General features: G+C 33.9%; 1 protein-coding gene across 6 annotated transcripts in view; it reads right to left on the bottom strand.

Moving 5' to 3' along the window:
• The window catches only part of LOC111637980 (protein disabled-like), a 31,908-nt gene extending 17,583 nt beyond the window's left edge, over positions 1-14,325 (bottom strand). For 4 of the 6 annotated variants that reach the window (XM_023383589.1, XM_023383585.1, XM_023383591.1 and 1 more), the window contains exon 1: positions 14,201-14,325. The gene's annotated coding sequence lies outside the window, so the exon portion shown is untranslated. Of the gene's footprint in view, positions 1-1,807; positions 2,693-7,558; positions 7,988-14,200 lie in introns of those variants that run through there. The other 2 variants (XM_023383588.1, XM_023383586.1) reach the window with 2 other exon arrangements.
• Positions 14,326-15,899: the final 1,574 nt, after the last annotated feature.

Raw genomic sequence — 15,899 nt, 5'->3', positions numbered from 1 at the left:
TATATATTAGTATTATTTAAATTGACTAGGAAAGTTTCTATGGAAAGAATCAAGAAAGTGATAAGCATAAGACACTTGTTTATTTTATTACATTCAGATTTCTAGATGCTTATTAAAAGAGAGGGAAAGTAGGGAAAGGTGACATCTTTAAAAATATGCAATAAATTTTAGGGTGTGTTTGAGAATATTTCAGGTTTAGACCTTGCCAACCTGTTACAAGACAGCTGTGCATTTGGATCATAGCCAAAAAGTAAGACAAATGTCGCTCATATTCTTCTGTTGTTCCTTTTTGTATTTAAAGTTCGTATCCAAAAATTCGTTTTGTTTTTTTTTTTCGATACCGCCGAGTGCAGAAATTTAAAAAAGTAAAGAGGGAGAACAACAGAAAATGGTTTACTTATGCCACTTTACCATCGAAATTACCAGTTTAAAACCACACGCTCTGATTCACCGCACTTATTAGTGGTAGTTTGCGGCAATAAACGAATTTTTAAAAAATAAAAACAAAAAACAAATCCTCATAAAAAAATTTACCAATTACGATTTAATCTGAAAATTATCTAAAAAATTTAGAAATAAAATAATTGGGAAAATAAAGGAGAACAGCAGGAAATGCTCCATTTTAAATAGCGTAATTACTCGAATAATAAATTTAATACGAGAAAAAAAATTACGGAAACGAATTCGATCCGAATAATATTAATAATTAAGTTAATTAATTTCGTTTTTTTTTCCTTCTTACAGAACCGATCGAACATCTGAACAAATAAATACGAAATCAGCTTAGATGATGCAATACGGAACTTCAGGAGGAAGATCATTCGGATAAACTTATCCACAGTCGCATTTGAACGAGATTAACGTAGAGGAATGTGGACGAGTGATTCTCTTTTAGGGATTAAAACATTCGACCCGTTGACACCAATAAAGGTTAAGTGCTCTTTTTTTTCTCTTTCTTGCACCGCTAATGACACGAATTGAGGTGATGAAATGAAATAAAACACTCCACTAAACGAATCTACTACGGAGGATGTCCGGGCCTAACAGACTTTTCTAGTTTTTCCGTTTGTTTACAATGGTTGCTTATTTGCCGTTTTGTAGAAAGTAAATGCTAACAGGGTCGCACGCAATTTCCTCTTTCGTTTACCCGAAATAATCGACAATTATATAAAAAAAAATTATGAAAATACTTAGTTTTTCTCGCTCGTTAATTTAAAAGGACAAAGACGCGAAGTAATTAGGAAAAAATAAATTAACGTCAATCAGTTTTCGATAATGAATTTTTCCATGTAAATTATCTGACTTTATTTCCGTATAAAAACATCGTAATCGAGATCGTCACACTTCTCGATCACGAGAATAACCCGTTGACCTTCTTATCGACTCGCGTCGTGGCGAAAGCAAAATTCAAAACTATCGAATTACGCGTTTTCGCTTACGATCCACGATTCATTAGCGATATTTTTCCGCAACTTAATGGCATAGAGCGAAGATATTCCCTGGTAAATTTTCGGACGGTGGCAAAGTTTAAACAATAGGGAAAGTTTGACTTTACGTTAATGGCGAGATCCCGGAAGTAAAGCCATAGACGTAGGAAAATTAATACGGACGGTGCCGAATTTCAAGGAAAACGCATTAGGCAGCGGTCCAAAGAAATGTTTTAACTTTCGCGTCACCGCCTAATCGCGAACGAAGGTTAATGGCTATCGCGGCTGATACCGGAACGCTTCGTTGGAGATTATATCCCGCTCTTAAAGCGTAGCCGACGCTTTATGCGGGATGGAGGGGGAAAAAATGCCTCGCTCACCTTTCAAACTCCAACGAGAAAATGATGGCATTCGAACTCGTCGCACCGACAAAAGTGGCGCTAGTGCGACGCTCACGTCGCCACCTTGAACTCTTGAGCCGTGATTATTGGTAAGCCGAACGGCTAATGTAAAGTGTTTACGCGATCTCTCCTTTACTGAACGTCAAGGACGTGACGAAACTCGGCATCTTCCTCCTCACAGAAGATCCGTACTGATCGATTCCAAAAAGGATAAATTCATTGAATCTTTCAATTCCATTTTCATTAATGAAATATCCTCTCGTCCCGACGTCGCTAAAAATGATTCCTTTCGACGCCCGTTCGCCTTTAAAATATTCGGAAATTAATGCGAAATAATGGAGTTTCTTTCTTTTTTTTTTAACTCTGTAATTTATTCCGAGAAACATTTACGTGCTTCTATTGTTTTGTCCACTTTAAACAATTAACGGGCGAGGAAGATATACATTAAGACGATCAAAGGTCGTTCGCGTGCGCTGGCGTTATTTTAAGGGAGTGTTTCCCAAACATTTTTAGCTGTCGACCCCCTTTTATAGTGCCGAAAAAAACGTGACACCAACTAGGAATGGAGCTCGACAACTACTTATTATAAATTTACCGTAAAAATCTGCAAATTTATATGATTTTAGTAGAAGAATTTTCAATTTAAAAATAAGAAATGTGAAGTTTTCTAGAAATAGATCAATTTTCCGTGAAAAAGGATACAGTTCAGTCAACGCTCGTTCTGCGTGTCGCCTTATCTCCCAGATCCAAATGTACGAATGAGAAACTAACGATTTACGAACTGTTATAGAAAAATTTGGAAAAATTTCCCACAGTTTTTTTAATTAGATTGGCGTAACGCTTGGCGGAAACGATTTGTTAAAAGAAATTTTAGTTTAATGAGAAAATTCGACATCCGTAAAAAATGTCTATTTTTAAATATTTTCATTCAAATTTCGAAATTGTTTGCTTAAAAATTTTTGAACATTTTCAGCGAGAGTAGATCGTATTTGTCCTTCCATTAACACTTACTGGAATTTTATGTAACCCGATGCGACTTTTATTTAAAAGTCAGCCCAAACGTCGAAAGTAATTCGAGAAGTGCATTGGCGCCTGTACTAACGTTTCGGACACGATGTGACGTAACGCGACATAACCCGAAGCGTGCGTTACGACTATTATTCGTATCGTGAGGTATAATTATTATATACTACGAGAGAAACGGCACTTCCTGTGGCGTAAGTCGAGGAGCTATTTTTTAAAGTAGCGTGTCGAATGTGGATATAAAAAAATGATTGGGAGGGCAGCGTGACCTTCAAACCACTATATAAATTTTTTTTTCGGTCGAAAATTGCGCTGAAAATTCCCGGGACGATTTAAATGCCCTTTTTAATACATAAATTTTGCATTTTTCCCCGATACTTCCTAGAAAAATGTTTGCGTGACGCAATGCTTACGTCTCGGGTCGATTAACATTTAATATCTTTACTCACTACGCTATCCTCTTTCCAATTATCATACGATTAATATACGAAAGAGCGACTTTATATTTTAAACGATAATTTTTTAAATGATTTAGAGATGGAAAATTTACAGAGAAGTATATGTGCATATCCTGAATAAACATCAGATAACGTGATTGAGCTTAGTCTCTTTCTTATAGGTGTATTTTACTAGACAATGCATTCTATTGTATTATACTCAAGTCTTAAACGTCAATAAGTAAAGAATTCGAAATTTAAAAGTATTATAAAAGCTCCACATTGCATTCAAAATTTCCAAATTTGCAGAGTCTCAGAAAAAAATTTCTTCCAGTGATTTTTGAATATGTGAGTTTGGAAGAAACTCATTTGTTGTGTACTTCATACCATTCATTGTAGGCTTGAAAGAATTAAGCTTTAATTACTTTTTCTACATGTTATATGCGAGTGATGAATGATACATTTTTGAAAGCGGATCAGTCTCGTGTTCAGATGTCTGAAACTTTAAATGTTCCTGTCTGTAGTCTCGAGATTCTAGATGAATTTCAATAAACCGGAGATGCAAGTCGGAATCCAATATTATGGAGTCATTCAAGAGTCTTAACTATTCGTAATGACTTATCTGGCGTCATCCGAATTTTGTGTTAAGGAGATTTCGGAGCAGTTTTACGTCGAGCTTTCAATGGTAAGAACAATGATTTTGAGAAACAATATACTGTACAAGAGAACTAGAATGTGAATACTCCAATGATTGCTATTCCTATGAAATCTACATATAGTTTGAACTGGAATCGTAACATGAAACAATGTTAAATAAATTGTTTAACAATATTTTTCGCCGAGCTATTACCTAGAGAGAGAGAGAAGAGAGGATTCGTTACCCCTAAGTCATCATTTTCACTCATGTTCAGCAGAAAAAAAAGGATACTGAAAGACAATATGCGAGTACTGATTTATTATAAAGATTTATACCTTCCTATGTAATAAAATGAGTTAAATGATTATAAAAACGTTCACATTTTCGATATAGGCTTACATATATCTTTATTTTTGAATGATAAAGAGATGTTTCTCCGACTTCACGCTTTTATATTCACGAATAAAAATTTACATAAGATTTTCTTCACGAGAATATTCAGTGAATGATTTCCGGACCAGACTTGTCTAGAAAATACCAGAAAGGTGAATTTACAATAAGGCATTGTTATCTTTCAAGAAATTTTCAGAACTCTGGACTTCTCAAGAAAGAGGTTTATTGTCTGCTTATTTAACTACCAAATTCATAATAGTATGCATAATAGATGTGTCTATTATAAGCTATCAGGAAGTGATCAAAACTATTGCTTTTTTCCTCAAAGTATGATCCTCTACGTTGAATTTTAAAAAAAATCCATTTAAATAATTCGTCTAAATAAAGTCCATATGCACATTTTGAATATTGTGTTAATAAATTATCTCATCGCCAGATTTTACGACTTATAAATCTATTCAAGTATGTAAACTGTGCTTCGACTGTGGATATTAACGTACTATAAAATTTAGGATATAAAGTAATCGGACACCTCTAGCCAGATGTATTGATCTTGTACCAGTAGACACGAGTTTAAACTATCCAGATCCGGATACGTCAAAGTAACGTCATTTAGACCATTCGGAATTCTCGAAAAAACGTAAACAACATACGGAAAAAAATATGGCATCGGTTCAAGGACAGAAAACGAAGACATTAAGTTGTCAAACACACACACCATGCTAAATTATGTAATCGAAGCGGAACCTACGGAAACAATAATTTATATACGATCATGGATCACCTCTTTATAATGAGATTTTTTTGGAATTTAAAGTTTGCCAGATTTTCAAACCGGTACAGTACAGCGAGATCGGCGATAGCGATAACGCGACGTATCTTTCGTTATCGCTAGCGATAATTGACGCAATATGTACGGAAAAATATTACGCAAATGTTTTTACGTAAGTTAGAACTGGATGTAGAGACAAATTTTTAACCGAAACGTAATTGGACCGTGTAGACTCATTTGACTACATTTTATACGACGGAGAGCAATTAAAATATTGCGTAGATTATAGTTTTAACAAAAATAAATCTATATTACAATTTTTAAAACAGTTATGTTTCGAATTATATACATTTTTATATGCTCGTTTTAGTATATTTAAATAATTTTACGGTTGTTACCGTACGTAACAATAAAAGTGCATCCGTATATACTACAGAGCGTCACGAATTAGTGTCATCACTTATGTACTTTTAATATTCATTAAAGGGCGTAATGGCATTTTAAATCTGTTTTGTCCGACGTTAAAAACGCGACTTTTTAATCTTTTCGCGTGATTTTTCTTCTTTTAATGATTCGATTTATGCTCAGATTCTTCCGTAATTACAAAAGAATAAAGTCGAGTAAATCACAAAAGAACAAAATTCCGAAGAAAACCTACGAAGCGTGAATTTTTATAACCTTATACCCAGTGGCGTAACTTATGGAAAATTCCTATCTTAGGACATGCTCCAGTCTAGTATTTCCTAAACACTTCTCCACAAAATTTTTCTCATGCGCACGATTTCCGTTCACTGTTCGAAAATTTATTTCGAGCACATGCAACATCCTGCCTTACTTTTCTACAGTCGTAATTCTTGCCCGCGATAAAACAAAAACAAATCGAGTAATTGATGCCTACACTTAGGAAATACCTCTCTGATGATTTGGGTATATAAAATATAAAATTCAAAGGATTAAAACTAGAGAATATGTGGTAATTACCACATATTCTCTAGTTTTAATCCTTTGAATCAGTGGAATTTTCACGAAAAATTAAGGTTTTGTATAAAGTACGGTGTAAAATACATTTGAAAAATTCAAGTTATCGAACATTATTTCTTAGTTTTTAAACCTCTGAAATACGGAAAGGCCATCCAGAACTATGACCTTTTTCTATCGTATTTTGCTCTAGGCCCTAATGTTTTATCTGTCACAAGGCTTTACAATTATAAATTTAGATTAATGATGCTAAAAATAACTTAGGCTATATTAATAATTTGAATGATAAATAATTCTCGACTCCGCTGTAAAGTTTTAAGTAAAAAACGATAAATATATAAAATCTTATTTATCTTTGTAATATTATAGAAGTTGGCCCCAGGCGTAGAAAAATCTTCCAATAATTTTTAAAATATAGGATGCATATCATCGAAACCATTACAAAATGCAGTTGAATCATAGCTTTATTTTATTTTACTATTGAGAACAAGTGTTTCGCTCGTTATCGCTAGAATATTTTATGATTAAGTATTTCAACCTTGCATAACTCACTCGGTTACGGCATACGTTCTTTTTTATTATGAGGATAATTTCTATGAGCTGACGTTATCGTCACATACAATTTTCCGTGCCAAAACTTTCTGCTAATTAGACGATTATATTTGAGTGGAGTAAATGACGTCGTAAAACGTTTTATCAAAAGTAGGGTCGACAGGAGATGCGGAAGAATGGAACGGACGGGAAGCGATCCCGGATCCCCCCGCCATGCGACCCATCGATATTATGAATATTAACACCTATCGAACTTCGATCGGTCAAACGTAACGAACAGTTTAATAATCACTTTTAAAATACCCGTTCCAAAACTTCGGAATTTCTGTTATTTAATAAACTGCAACGAGATTTCGACACGGTTTCCTTCGAAATTTTCCTACTTGTAGGCATTGTGATAAGAAATTCGATACGGTTTTGTGGCCTTATACCCCTTTAAACACGCGCAAAAATTAATTTCCATAATCAAGTTAGACGAGAAATACCGTGAAACTAGTTAGATAATCGAATGAGTTAATGGAAAAACGATATTAGATTACCGAAATGTAAAGAATTAAACTTATTTGGATCGAGTACGAAAAGTATATTTAAAAAACGCAAAAATTCCTTGGTTGTTTTTTGTTTTAGAATATCACTTCTCAACCAGAAATTAAAAATCATTTTCGTGGTTATATTAGTATATATACTTGTGTGCCAAGTAAAAAAAATCTGTTATAAATGTTGGAAAATAGTTTCTAGAATTTTTATTTTGCAATCCAAGGTCAAAAATGGAAGGTCATTTAAGGTCAAATTTCTTTTATAATACGAATATTTATTTATAACACGATTTAAAAATTAAAAGTTAAAAACCAATTTTACGGTAGTAAATTAAGTTTTAAGCTAAAAGTTATAAATCTATCTGCCAGATTATGTAGAATTAGATCAAGTAAGTTACTCACGTTCGTCAAATTCCAAACATAAAACGCGTGCCGGTTTGAAATTCGTTCGAATTTACGTTTTTTGATTACATTTTTCGTAATCAGAAAAAAAAACCGCTTTGTTTTCGTTTTTATCGCCAAGGCAATATCAAATGAATTTCCTAATTTGTTCAAAACAAACCATTAGCAAGCAGATAGAGAGAAGATAAGGAGGAGAGTTTTTCGTTGACCTTCCAGATACTGTATAACATACTTGGTCAGCGAGGCGGTCGACCCTTATAAACATCGCGTATATAAAATTCTCGAGTCGTTTTTAACGAATTCAAAACTAAAATCTGAAAGACAATCAAAAGAATTAATGTACGAGTAGGTATTACATAATATAGAAATGCTTCATAACAATTATGTAGAGAGACGGAGAGATGTAACTAAGATTCAAGAGAGGTTTCCTTAAACACGAGTCTTGCTATATTTTTATATAAATTAATATGTAGTCAATTAGGTAAAGATAATTAAAAATGGCATCTTTCCCGCTCGTATGAAATTAATTGTAAAATCAATATATATGATTAATTTCGAAATTATATATAATTTTATAATTTTTTTTTTTCGAAAATACCCCGCGTGGTTGCCTAGTTACATTCAATCTACGCTTGAAAGAACAGGAATGTAGAATGAATGCAGACTGAAAATAATGACGACAATAACGTAGCTTCTATAATAAAACTCCATCTCTGAATACCACTACATCATCGTTTAAATAAATGTACGCAATTAGTTAAACACGTGATGGCGATCAGCTGCCGATCGATTTTTAATAATCGATCACACGACCCTTAGAACTTTTATCTTATTTCGATGTCAAATAGGCAATTATCTAATCTTTTCTTATCAGTATGATATATTTTGAATTGCACGGGACTCGGCCAATATTGTTTTTAATCTCTGCATAATATAAACAATAATAATTGCTTGGTTTTTAGCGCGTGCCTCGTTCACGAAACAACTTTAGTACAGTATTTCTCAATGGCACAGGGTTCACGAACCCTCTTTTTTAGATAACATCACGCTCTTCCAAATGATCATCAATTTAAAAAGTTGGGAAACATCGCTATGGGCTAATTAAAATGATGTAGCGGGTTAGTACTTCACTAGGTCACAGAAAACGTTTTTACCAAAATGCATTTAGAGAATTTCAAAAATAATGTTCGTAGAATGATAGTATGTATGAAACAATTAAGCGATAATAAAATCTAGCAGCAATTAAATACCAAATTGGTCGAGTCATCCTACAATCAACAATTACTTTCGTAATGTCCAAAATTTTCCCCCGAGTAAAAACAAAGGCACAATTTTCACATTGCAAAATATCGTAGTGAAAAATTATGAAAATAATGTCTTAAAAATTATAATTAAATTATTATAATGGCAATGAAAAACTAATTTTTCTGCCATTATAAAAGTTTCAAACCGCAAAAATACAGTCATAAATTAACATGCAGTAGATAATTGCGAAACACCAAAGCTCGACATTTATTATTCTAATGTCGGAAAACATCCTCATGTTTCTAAATCCTTGGGTGTTTTAATATGTTTAACAACTATAGACGTGACTATATTTGAAATTCGTAAATATTACTTAACTCCTTAATTTATGTTAAGATAAATTGCATATTTTATTCTCGAACATTTCAAAATTTCCAAAGAAATTACTATACAGTATATCGTTAGTTGTATCGCATTTTTCTGCCATTCTTTCAAGGTTATTTTTCGTAAGAAAAAGATTTATTTCTCGAGTTACTTTCGATAGTAACGATAAAAATATTTAAAGGACATAAATTAATCATAGCGTAGACGAATGAAAGTAGCCAATAATTATTTTTAACTGACCGTAAATCGCTTATTATAGTTAAGAACTGCCCAGAGCGATGGCTTAGTGTTTTTATAAACAATTTAATTAAAACATCGCACGCTTCCAAGGTCAGCTGTAAGATAAACCTACGCCACGTAAATTTAGGCCATTACGAATGGACTCTACGTCATTATATGTTTAACATCAAAGATATAACCTCGAATTTTATCAATCTTTTCTTAGTTTGTTTATTGAAACTTGCAGCGATGACGGACGAAATGTTTGGCATTCGAACGTATTATTGTTTTGTTAGCTTTGACCCATCCAAAAACGCAAATTATATCAAAAAAGAAAAATCTCCCTCCGTTTTCATGGTCGAGTGAAAGTGTATACGACGATCGCATTTCTTTAACTTGTTTAAACGTACACGATTTGGTCGCTTTCCAATAAAAGTTGTCTTGGCAGAATTTGATAGTCGGAAGCGATGTTTTATTATTAAAAATATTAAATCTACATACAATTATTTTAAAATTTTATTATTATTATTATTTTCAATTATCTCGGGCGTGATAGTTCTGTCTAGGTGTCAAGGATGTCCTCATCCGGATATTAAGAAACTGGCCTAGGTTAGGAAATTAAAACATTTAAAAAAAAAAATACTCCTTCCATTCATTGCGCTTGTTATAGCGTTTGACGTTACCTGTCCGTAGACAACAAACTAGTTTTTGGAATAGAGGTCACGGCTCGGATTTATATGCTTCTTTAAAACATTTATTGCAATATCGGGTAGCAAATTGCATGCTTTATATTTATAGTACTCTTGGAAAAAAAAATTTATATATATATATATATATATATATTTTATATGTATATTTGATCAAACAGTTTTGGCATTATGAATATATTAATTCTTTGTATAGTACTTAAAAGAAATGCGCAGGTAATGCTTTTTAAAAACCGTTTAAAATTCATTTTAAAATTAAACGTAATTGGAAACGTAATCGAATCTAATCAAAATAAGTTGAACAATAGACTGGTAACAAATATCAGTTATTAAATCCGATTAAATCTACAGAATGGTACAAAGTTCGTAAAAATACGGTCTTTGATTTGGTATCGTGTCTAAATAAAAAAGAAAAAAAATCAAGATGGCGCTTTAATAGCTAAATGGCCCGGATAATTTTTTTTACGCAGTTCGTACGACGAATTCCGAAATACTGCAATTAATAAATTAATTGATTAGGAAAAAATTCCGATTTTAAAACGAAATACATATAAACATCCGTAAAGAAACGAAACAAAAAAAAAAAAATTTATTTATCAAAAATGAAGGCGAAGCATTTCTAGTAATCATTTCGGATAGTTTGACAAATAGGGCCTAAATAAAAAGATTACATTAAGGAAAATGTGTAGATCAGCATCTGTCCTATTAAACATTGACGAATGTATCCCGAAAAGGGTCGCGCGCGCGTATTAAACAGTTACAAACTGCAGAGACATTTGACTAAATGCTTGTCGGACCGTGAAAAAAAAATTGGTCACGTGATCCGCTTATCTCCGGGTGAGTATCGATTGGAAAACGCGGATGTGTCAAGGAAAAGTTCGAAATTTCGAAAATTTTCGGCCAATTAGTAAGTCGGGAAGACTTTAAATAGAATAAGATTACATTTAAGAATTTTTTTTTCTTCTTTTTTCCTTCTTTTTCTACAAGTAAAAATTTTAAAACGAAAAGGAAATTACGAATTTCGTAGATGAAACCAGGCGTAAACTTCCGTGTAAAGATCTCCATCAATTTTGCGGGTGGCTAACGGAAAAATTTATGGATTTCGAAATTTCTCGCGTTCGTTTTCAAAAATTTCTGACATTTGCGTCATCGTAACCGTAGAAAGTTTAAATTACAGCTTTTAAGACAATATAGAAGAAAAAATAAAAATAAAAATCAACGATTATTTAAAAAATTCCAGATGGCGTTTCGTCAGTTTTAAGTAGACGACACGTTTACTGTATATCTCACGGTAGCTTCGACTAAAATACAACGGGTCCGATTTCAGAAACGAAAGTCGAATACTCCGATTTATTATCAATATAAAAAATAATAATAAAATTTTAAACTAAACGATCGAATTATGTAGTATTATATAATTCGATTGTTTAAAATTATATTAACTATAATAATAGTTTACGAAACTAACTAAACGTATCAAAAACTCGATTACGTCATATTAATTAAGTGTGACATCAAACGCATTTTACAATTAATTGCGTAGTTAAGATGAAATCTCGGAGAGAGAGAAATTAGGTTTTAAGGAAGAAGTTCTTGACATTAATAAGACAGAAGGGAGTTTGCTTGTTTCGAACGTATTAGATTGCCATCATCCTCCAAGCCGGGATCGGACAGGAAAAAAGCATTTAAAGTCGAATTGGATTATCGATAGTGACGTCACGAATCGATTGTGGTAGGTATTTTGCACTTAATAAATTTTCCCCCATCGGTCGTTTGTCTATAAATAAAACCAAACTCGTCTATATAAATGCTAAAGAACGGGTCGCTAACCCGCGCGAATTGCCCGATTCGGTAGTAGAAAAGTTTTTTTCTGTAGGTTAAATTGGCTTTCCCACCAATAACGAATTAACGGAGGCGTTAATAAGCCGCCATTTTTACTCCAACCAGGGTTAATAATCCATTTGTTATTTTTAGAACCTCGATAAATATACAAACGTGACGAGGAATCAAATAGAGAACGAATGAAAATTACTCGAGTCTCTATTACCCTACAGTTATTTTGAATTTCTTGTTTGGGAGTGGTTTATAGTTCAAGGCCCTAAGCGGGTCAAAGTGTACAAAAAAAAAGTTAATTTATATAATGTCGGGTTGAATTGTTACGTATGTATGCGTCGGTTGTAGACGAGAAGACGTTTAAGATTTAACCAATCATTTTCATTCTACGAATTTAAGAATTCCGGAATAAATTTTCTATCTAGAAATCTGTGACGCAGAATTTATTTAAAATTAAAGCTAATTGATAAGTTATCTGGCGGGGAATATCGGGAAGTAACAAATTGGTACTTTGTTATCGTACGGATTCCGATTACCGACTTACAATCGAAGGAAACAGTTGTTTGTTTGTTACCAAAAGAACTTGACCGATCTGAGAATTCGACCAGGAACAACGTCAAAAGTTCCTGTTTGTGGGTTTACTTTTCTAAGAAATCGAAAACAATTTCTTCCATATTTTATTGAGAAATAAAGACGCCAGAATTGCTCGACGTCTCCCGCATTTATTTATTTTTTCTCCAACGGATTATCTCCTTATTTGGAGTTTTAGGAAATACAAGCTTATTATAGAACAAAATATAAGGCAAATCGTTACAAAATTTCCTGGCAGCGAGTTTTTGCAGAGAGATATTTATGTAATGGCAGATACTAATCCTATACCTCCGCTTGGATGACGAAACTGTTTTAAACGAGCCGTTTCGTAAATTTTAAATCTATTCATAAAGCAACAAACGACGGAAGAAACAGAAAGGAAAGTTTCCTTATCGAAAAGCCATTTTCAAAAAAGTCGCTCGAACGAATACTTATTGTACATATTCTATACGGTGGAAGACTTAACTCTCATTTCTAACGCCTGACCGAGTTTACGATGTGAACAATGCCCGAGCGAGATCTAATAAGGAAAAACTCGGGACTGTGGAAAGAATTCATCCACTTCCAACCCTATTATAAAATGTAAGAAATGCTCGGATGCCGCGCCATTGTTTTCCACCCGCCCAAAAATCGCCTAACGCCAGTGTATTCGGGTAGGCTAAATATCCCGAATATTCTTTTTTTCGGCAGATACGAAAAAAAGAATTTCCGAATTAAAATAAATCGTAGACGTTGGACTGACCTTCGGTAAGCGAAACGTATTATTTACGGAGCAGTATCACAACCGGACAACTCATTGTTTGGTTTCTTTGTTAATCTCGAGCGTTTTCTGACCTAATTCCGAAAACAATACGGGAGGGTTTAAAAAAACCGATCGGACGACCGCTTCGTCGGACATGACGTCATCTCGGTCTACATCCGAAAGAGACGGAAGGGTCATTGTACTCTAACTTCTTCGTACGGTTACGTCATACCTAAACTTTTTTTCTAGTGTGTGTTTTTTGGTCGATCCGGGTACGTTTCCCGGAAACATTTCCCTTTTCCGACAATGAGTCGCCTGGATAGCTTGACGCTTTTTAAAAGATCCTAGCTAAAGTAACGGTAACGACGCTTTGTTCGAATATGTTCCGTTACGTACTTTGTACTCACCCGAAAGCAGAATACGAAACCGAAACACAGAGTTCGTTGGCGTTAGTCTGGCTATACCAAACATTTGTTACGTAAAAAGTTCTGGCCGTAATTTTCGATGGTTTCGTTAATCTATTCTACAGTAAAGAAAGGATTACCAACGAGTCCTTTAATTTAACATTAATAGCGCGAAGTGCGGACTTTTCCACTAAATTTTGCGTAAGCCGCAGGTAAACTTAAGCGCGTCGTTTTCTCACACTCCCGAAATAATGGACAGCGAGGTCTTCGAACGGATTATTTACACACCTTCCTGGCAAGAGCCGATGACATCTAGGTCAGAAGCGAGCGCAGAAATCGCTTTTCTAACTCGCGAAAGCATCGCTGCCGAAATTAATCCGGACGATTTAATTAACGCCGTTACGCGCAACGATTTGTTTACGCCAGTAAGTTTAGTACACGAGAAAACGTCACCGTCGAATTATTAATTAAAGAACAGAGCCGGCGTCCGAATAGTCTAATTAAAACGTTAACTAACCTGTAAAGGCCTAAAGGTAAAAATTTAAATACGGAAAAAAAAATCCAGAAAGAAAACGTCGCCCTCCGACCGCACCGACGTCGAGTCGACTTATCACCTGTGTGGACATCCAACCCGCCTACCGTGAAGCCCGACTTACCCGGATGATGACCTTGGAAGAGTTTGACGTCACGCGCTAGGCGGCGCTGGAGTAGTCGCTTTCGTTGACCACGCGAACGAACGCTTCGTCCTCGGGCCTACGTCGCTTTTGTTGCAAAACTTGGATGCAAGCGGTCACGCGGCGTCTTTACGTTTCCACGCATTAATTAATAAAAGATTCGACGTCGCGGGTTACAAAAGTGAAGGTCGATAGTTTCTCAAACCGTTTTAACGTCGTTTCTTTCTTTTTTGTTTACTGTCGCGTTGCTAAGAGCTGGGGATTAAGCGAGAGTTTTAACGAAGATTCCCCCTTATCTTCGTGCAGATTATTATTTTTGCGTAAGGAGACTCAATTGCTTTCGAATTTTACATAAATAAAACTCGAGAAATCGCCTAACGAGACGAACTGGAAAACGACTTTCACAAAAAATATAGTCGCGTAATTACTTTAATTACGACGTTAAATTTCCGTTTTTGCCGTATACGAATTCGTATAAAAAAAGCATCAAGTTCGTTTTATGCGGGTAAATTCTAGCGATTGACGTAATTATAATTACATTTGTGGGAATTAAAGAGGGGTTTTTAAAACGAGGAAAGATAAAAATAAACGGCAACGCATAAATAACTGTTTTGACCTCTAAAATTTGTGGCACGAAATGTTTGATTGACTCGTTAAAATAATAAAAAAAAAAGGAGTTTGCATAAAATCTTCGACCTAAATGTACGGACGCCGTTTTATCGAATTAAACTGCGAAGATTATGCAAATATAGAGATTGAGAAACTCAAAAATTCGTATGCAAAGTAGTAAATCCAGTTTCATTTATTCTTTGTCGAGCGCTCATAATTTTTTTTTGGTCTCGTCCAAACACGTGTTAGGTTTTTCCGTTTTGCGAAATATTTTCTTCAATGTAAAATTCTATTTAAGTTTATTTAAGCTTCGGAATAAATTTAAATAATAATTCTTAAGATAATAAAATTAAATAAGCGGTAAATTATTATTATTAAAGAAATGTGTCCTAAATTTTAAATAAGGTAAACTTTAAATAAGATTTTTTTTTGCTTAATATTTTGTTAATAGGCGAAACGAAATTTTGCATAATTAGAAACGATTTTAAGTTTGTTGCATACAATTATGCAGTTGCCGATATCACAAAAACCATACCTAACAAATTTTTTTTTTTTTTATTCTGCTAATTCATTATTTTTACGTTAGAGACGATTTAGACACGTGTATATACTTAAAATTAACAAATCGTATGACCGATTAAGGAGAAAGGGAGGGAATTATTTTTTATTTTTTGTCTTCAGGACGGGCAACAAATTGACTGTTTCTCGGAAATGAACGAAGCACGAAGTATTGAAATTTGTGGATATTTTTTTCGCATTAAGAAAATAAAAATTGTACGCTCGAAACTGACGTTTCGAGCTATTTCCATCTCTAAATTCAAAATTCTCGGAAAAGCGATTTGAAATTTTGTATTCACTTTATCCGTTGTCCGTACGCCTGTTGCAATCGTTCTGAGAAAATGCAAGAGCTGGACTATTGAGTTTGATGGGAGC

This window comes from Centruroides sculpturatus, unplaced genomic scaffold, assembly GCF_000671375.1.
Source record: "Centruroides sculpturatus isolate CEXI.00-Female unplaced genomic scaffold, Cexi_2.0 scaffold998, whole genome shotgun sequence".
In the NCBI taxonomy this organism is placed as follows: domain Eukaryota; kingdom Metazoa; phylum Arthropoda; class Arachnida; order Scorpiones; family Buthidae; genus Centruroides; species Centruroides sculpturatus.
The sequence above is the reverse complement of the archived record's forward strand: the minus strand, read 5'-3'. Positions and strand labels throughout refer to the sequence as shown.